We start from the raw sequence: 5861 nt of genomic DNA on the forward strand, positions 1-5861 counted from the left end.
ACCCCTCGTATGGCGGGGAGGGCGCATTTGAAACGCTAAAGGACGAGCCCTGTTCGGGACCTGGCGGGGATCCGCGGATTGGCGAGAGGGATGGGTCTGCCGTTGGTCAGAGGGGACGCACCCCTGGGACGCAGTTTGGCATTAGCGACCGATGGCCCATCTACGACCATGTACTCCGGGAGCGCCAAGGAGGACGCGGGTGGGCTTTGGGGGCAGACTCAATTTCCAGGGTCTGGGCGCCGGGGGTGCAATACCCTTAAGCGCTCATGTCGGTTTCGTCTGCCGCCCGCCTCTGGCCCGGCTCCTAGTGACGGGTGCTGTGAACGTGCGATCGTGCTTGCGGTTGAAGAGTTCAAAGGCTACCGCTGGGGATAACACGCCCGGGGAATTTAGAAACCCCCCCCTCCGCTACAATCTCTGCTTCTGCCGGACTCGGAGGGGAGCCGCCCCGGGGGCGACCGCTCCCTCTCCTCTTCCGCGGCGTGCCGCGCGCTTCGCCGTCAGCAGCGGAGCGAACCTTTTTCTCGGTCCGCAGCTCTTCAGGCGTAGGCGGGCAGCGCTAACAGGGTACACTGGGGACCACTCGACCGCAACCGCTCCTCCGACCGACGAGCATACCTACCGCGGATACGCCACGGTGGGTCTAAGCCTCGTCGCCGCCGCGAGGAGCAGGCGGGAGCCGTCCCTTTTCGTGCTGCGGAAATAAACCGTGGACACAGAGGTGTGTCTGCGCTCTCCGACCGGGCGGGGGGCGATTGGACTTGCCCGAGGGACACTAGGCGAGGCGCTGCCGCGGGAGCCGGAGCTCCGCGCTGGACGCTGCCGCCGCCGCCGCCGCCCCCCACCCACGGTACGGTGGAGTACGCCCGTTCCATACGCTTCGTAGCAAACCTCAGCCGAAGCAGAGAGTCCTACCGCTGTGGCAGGAGCGGGGCCGTGCGAGGACCACACTGGCACCGCGCTACACAACCTTAGGCAGAGGACCACAGCCGCTCACGGGGAGCGGGGGATTGATGCGCGACCAAGACTGAGGCTAAGGAACGCTTTACCATAAACCGGCCGGGGCCAATACCCCTGACCGAGCAAAGTGCCCTGCCCCGCCGGATCGCGCTGTGTCAGATCGATCAAAAGAGCGGAGAGCCGAGACTCTACCGCTGGGAGTTTGTGGAGAACGGCCTGGCTTGCGTCCCGTCCTCCCGCCCTCGACCTCACATGGCTAGCCTCACCCGCCGGGAGCCACCCCATTGGGGACCGTAGGGCGGAGAAGGGGTCTCCGCGTCCGGAATTTACTTGTGGAGAACGGCCTGGCTTACGTCCCGTCCTCCCGCCCTCGACCTCACATGGCTAGCCTCACCCGCCGGGCGCCACCCCATTGGGGACCGTAGGGCGGAGAAGGGGTCTCCGCGTCCGGAATTTACTTGTGGAGAACGGCCTGGCTTACGTCCCGTCCTCCCGCCCTCGACCTCACACGGCTAGCCTCACCCGCCGGGCGCCACCCCATTGGGGACCGTAGGGCGGAGAAGGGGTCTCCGCGTCCGGAATTTACTTGTGGAGAACGGCCTGGCTTACGTCCCGTCCTCCCGCCCTCGACCTCACATGGCTAGCCTCACCCGCCGGGCGCCACCCCATTGGGGACCGTAGGGCGGAGAAGGGGTCTCCGCGTACGGAATTTCTTGTGGAGAACGGCCTGGCTTACGTCCCGTCCTCCCATGGCTAGCCTCACCCGCCGGGCGCCACCCCATTGGGGACCGTAGGGCGGAGAAGGGGTCTCCGCGTCCGGAATTTCTTGTGGAGAACGGCCTGGCTTACGTCCCGTCCTCCCGCCCTCGACCTCACATGGCTAGCCTACCCCGCCGGGCGCCGCTCCATTGGGGATACGGTACGGCAAAGCGCGACGCCGCACGATGCCAACACTTTGTGCAAAAACCTGGCAGAGTCGACCAAAACCTCGCTTCTTTGACCGGTATTTTTGATGCTTTTCTCTGCCGCCGAAGGTGCACTGAGGGTCGGATCGCCCAAAATTTTTACCGGTCGTTTTGGTCTGCGGTTCTTCCGAGAGGTGCCCGCCTGACAGTTCTTTTTCAGCAGCCTCCGAAAGGCCATCCAGCGGGCAAGCCAGGGGTTGGCAGCCGCCGGCGGTGAGCCTTCCCCGGCCGGGGCAGACGGCTCCGACCGCAAAATTTTTTCGACTTTCGCCGAGGCCAAAACCCCATGCACTTTTAAAGCCTGCCCGCAGCGCCGTCTCCTGTCAGACGTCCCTTGCCGCCTGCGGTGGTCCTCGCCCGGCAGAGAGAAGCCGGAGTCGCCCCCTCTCCGGTTCTTTTTCACCATTCCGGAGCTCTGAAATCTGCCGGACACCGAGTGACCGAGGACGCTTCCAGGAGGGCGGCAGCGAGAGGCAGAGTGCCACCGGTCGGGTCGCCGGTTCTCCCACACTTTGAAAATTTTTCGCTTGTTCTGGTGGGATGGAGAGAGAGCGTGGCTTATGCGCCCTCTGCCCCGCGGTCCGCCCTGGCTGGCCTTACGCCGGTGGTTCGCCAGGCCACCGGCACCTTGTACGGCGGGGACGGCGTGGCTTATGCGCCCGTCAACCCACCTACTCGCCCCGGCTAGCCTTTTACCCGGAGGGCGCCACGCTCCGGGTACCAGTGAGCGGCACGAACCCAGTCATACCATGCCGCTCACCTCGCGCCCTCTCCGGCCTCCGCCGCGGAGACCTCCCGCTAGGACCTGCGGGGGGCGATTTCTGCCAAAATCTACAAAGTCCCCGATGGTTAAGGACGTAGACTGTTGAGCGGGACCTACACACTCTTGTAGCCGATGGGGCTCGCCATTTCCCGCAGAAAATGGACCACCTCCCGCAGAGGAACATGAAATGCCCCTTCCCGCGGGACCCGAAGGACCGCTCTGTCCGAGCAGGCCTCCAGGACCACGGCACGCAAAAGCGACTCAGTCCCGCTGGCATTACGGATCTGACTTTGTGCAAAAACCAGGCAGAGTCGACCAAAACCTCCCTTCTTTGACCGGTGTTTTTGTTGCTTTTCTCTGCCGCCGAAGGTGCACTGAGGGTCGGATCGCCCAAAATTTTTACCGGTCGTTTTGGTCTGCGGTTCTTCCGAGAGGTGCCCGCCTGACAGTTCTTTTTCAGCAGCCTCCGAAAGGGCATCCAGCGGGCAAGCCAGGGGTTGGCAGCCGCCGGCGGTGAGCCTTCCCCGGCCGGGGCAGACAGCTCCGACCGCAAAATTTTTTCGACTTTCGCCGAGGCCAAAACCCCATGCACTTTTAAAGCCTGCCCGCAGCGCCGTCTCCTGGCAGACGTCCCTTGCCGCCTGCGGTGGTCCTCGCCCGGCAGAGAGAAGCCGGATTCGCCCTCTCACCGGTTCTTTTTCACCATTCCGGAGCTCTGAAATCTGCCGGACACCGAGTGACCGAGGACGCTTCCAGGAGGGCGGCAGCGAGAGGCAGAGTGCCACCGGTCGGGAAGCCGGTTCTCCCACACTTTGAAATTTTTTCGCTTGTTCTGGTGGGATGGAGAGAGAGCGTGGCTTATGCGCCCTCTGCCCCGCGGTACGCCCTTGGCTAGCCTTACGCCGGTGGTTCGCCAGGCCACCGGCACCTTGTACAGCGGGGACGGCGTGGCTTATGCGCCCTCTGCCCCGCGGTACGCCCTTGGCTAGCCTTACGCCGGTGGTTCGCCAGGCCACCGGCACCTTGTACGGCGGGGACGGCGTTGCTTATGCGCCCGTCAATCCACCTACTCGCCCCGGCTAGCCTTTTACCCGGAGGGCGCCACGCTCCGGGTAGCAGTGAGCGGCACGAGCCCAGTCATACCATGCCGCTCACCTCGCACCTTTTCCGGCCTCCGCCGCGGAGACCTCCCGCTCTGTTCTGCGGAGAGCGATTTTGGGCAAAATCTACAAAGTCCCCGATGGTTAAGGACGTAGACTGTTGAGCGGGACCTACACACTCTTGTAGCCGAAGGGGCTCGCCATTTCCCGCAGAAAATGGATCACCTCCCGCAGAGGAACATGAAATGCCCCTTCCCGCGGGACCCGAAGGACCACTCTGTCCGAGCAGGCTTCCAGGACCACGGCACGCAAGAGCGACTCAGTCCCGCTGGCATTACGGATCTGACTTAGTGCAAAAACCTGGCAGAGTCGACCAAAACTCCCCTTCTCTGACCGGTATTTTTGTTGCTTTTCTCTGCCGCCGAAGGTGCACTACGGGTCGGATCGCCCAAAATTTTTACCGGTCGTTTTGGTCTGCGGTTCTTCCGAGAGGTGCCCGCCTGACAGTTCTTTTTCAGCAGCCTCCGAAAGGCCATCCAGCGGGCAAGCCAGGGGTTGGCAGCCGCCGGAGGTGAGCCTTCCCCGGCCGGGGCAGACAGCTCCGACCGCATAATTTTTTCGACTTTCTCCGAGGCCAAAACCCCATGCACTTTTAAAGCCTGCCCGCAGCGCCGTCTCCTGTCAGACGTCCCCGCCGCCTGCGGTGGTCCTCGCCCGGCAGAGAGAAGCCGGAGTCGCCCTCTCTCCGGTTCTTTTTCACCATTCCGGAGCTCTTAAATCTGCCGTACTCCGAGTGACCGAGGACGCTTCCAGGACGGCGGCAGCGAGAGGCAGAGTGCAACCGGTCGGGAAGCCGGTTCTCCCACACTTTGAAAATTTTTCGCTTGTGCTGGTGGGATGGAGAGAGAGCGTGGCTTATGCGCCCTCTGCCCCGCGGTACGCCCTTGGCTAGCCTTACGCCGGTGGTTCGCCAGGCCACCGGCACCTTGTACGGCGGGGACGGCGTTGCTTATGCGCCCGTCATCCCACCTACTCGCCCCGGCTAGCCTTTTACCCGGAGGGCGCCACGCTCCGGGTAGCAGTGAGCGGCACGAGCCCAGTCATACCATGCCGCTCACCTCGCACCTTTTCCGGCCTCCGCCGCGGAGACCTCACGCTCTGTTCTGCGGAGAGCGATTTTGGGCAAAATCTACAAAGTCCCCGATGGTTAAGGACGTAGACTGTTGAGCGGGACCTACACACTCTTGTAGCCGAAGGGGCTCGCCATTTCCCGCAGAAAATGGATCACCTCCCGCAGAGGAACATGAAATGCCCCTTCCCGCGGGACCCGAAAGGACCGCCCTGTCCGAGCAGGCCTCCAGGACCACGGCACGCAAAAGCGACTCAGTCCCGCTGGCATTACGGATCTGACTTAGTGCAAAAACCTGGCAGAGTCGACCAAAACTCCCCTTCTCTGACCGGTATTTTTGTTGCTTTTCTCTGCCGCCGAAGGTGCACTACGGGTCGGATCGCCCAAAATTTTTACCGGTCGTTTTGGTCTGCGGTTCTTCCGAGAGGTGCCCGCCTGACAGTTCTTTTTCAGCAGCCTCCGAAAGGCCATCCAGCGGGCAAGCCAGGGGTTGGCAGCCGCCGGCGGTGAGCCTTCCCCGGCCGGGGCAGACAGCTCCGACCGCATAATTTTTTCGACTTTCGCCGAGGCCAAAATCCCATGCACTTTTAAAGCCTGCCCGCAGCGCCGTCTCCTGTCAGACGTCCCCGCCGCCTGCGGTGGTCCTCGCCCGGCAGAGAGAAGCCGGAGTCGCCCTCTCTCCGGTTCTTTTTCACCATTCCGGAGCTCTTAAATCTGCCGTACTCCGAGTGACCGAGGACGCTTCCAGGAGGGCGGCAGCGAGAGGCAGAGTGCCACCGGTCGGGAAGCCGGTTCTCCCACACTTTGAAAATTTTTCGCTTGTGCTGGTGGGATGGAGAGAGAGCGTGGCTTATGCGCCCTCTGCCCCGCGGTACGCCCTGGCTAGCCTTACGCCGGTGGTTCGCCAGGCCACCGGCACCTTGTACGGCGGGGACGGCGTTGCT

This window comes from Engystomops pustulosus, unplaced genomic scaffold (assembly GCF_040894005.1).
Source record: "Engystomops pustulosus unplaced genomic scaffold, aEngPut4.maternal MAT_SCAFFOLD_349, whole genome shotgun sequence".
NCBI classification, from domain to species: Eukaryota; Metazoa; Chordata; class Amphibia; order Anura; family Leptodactylidae; genus Engystomops; species Engystomops pustulosus.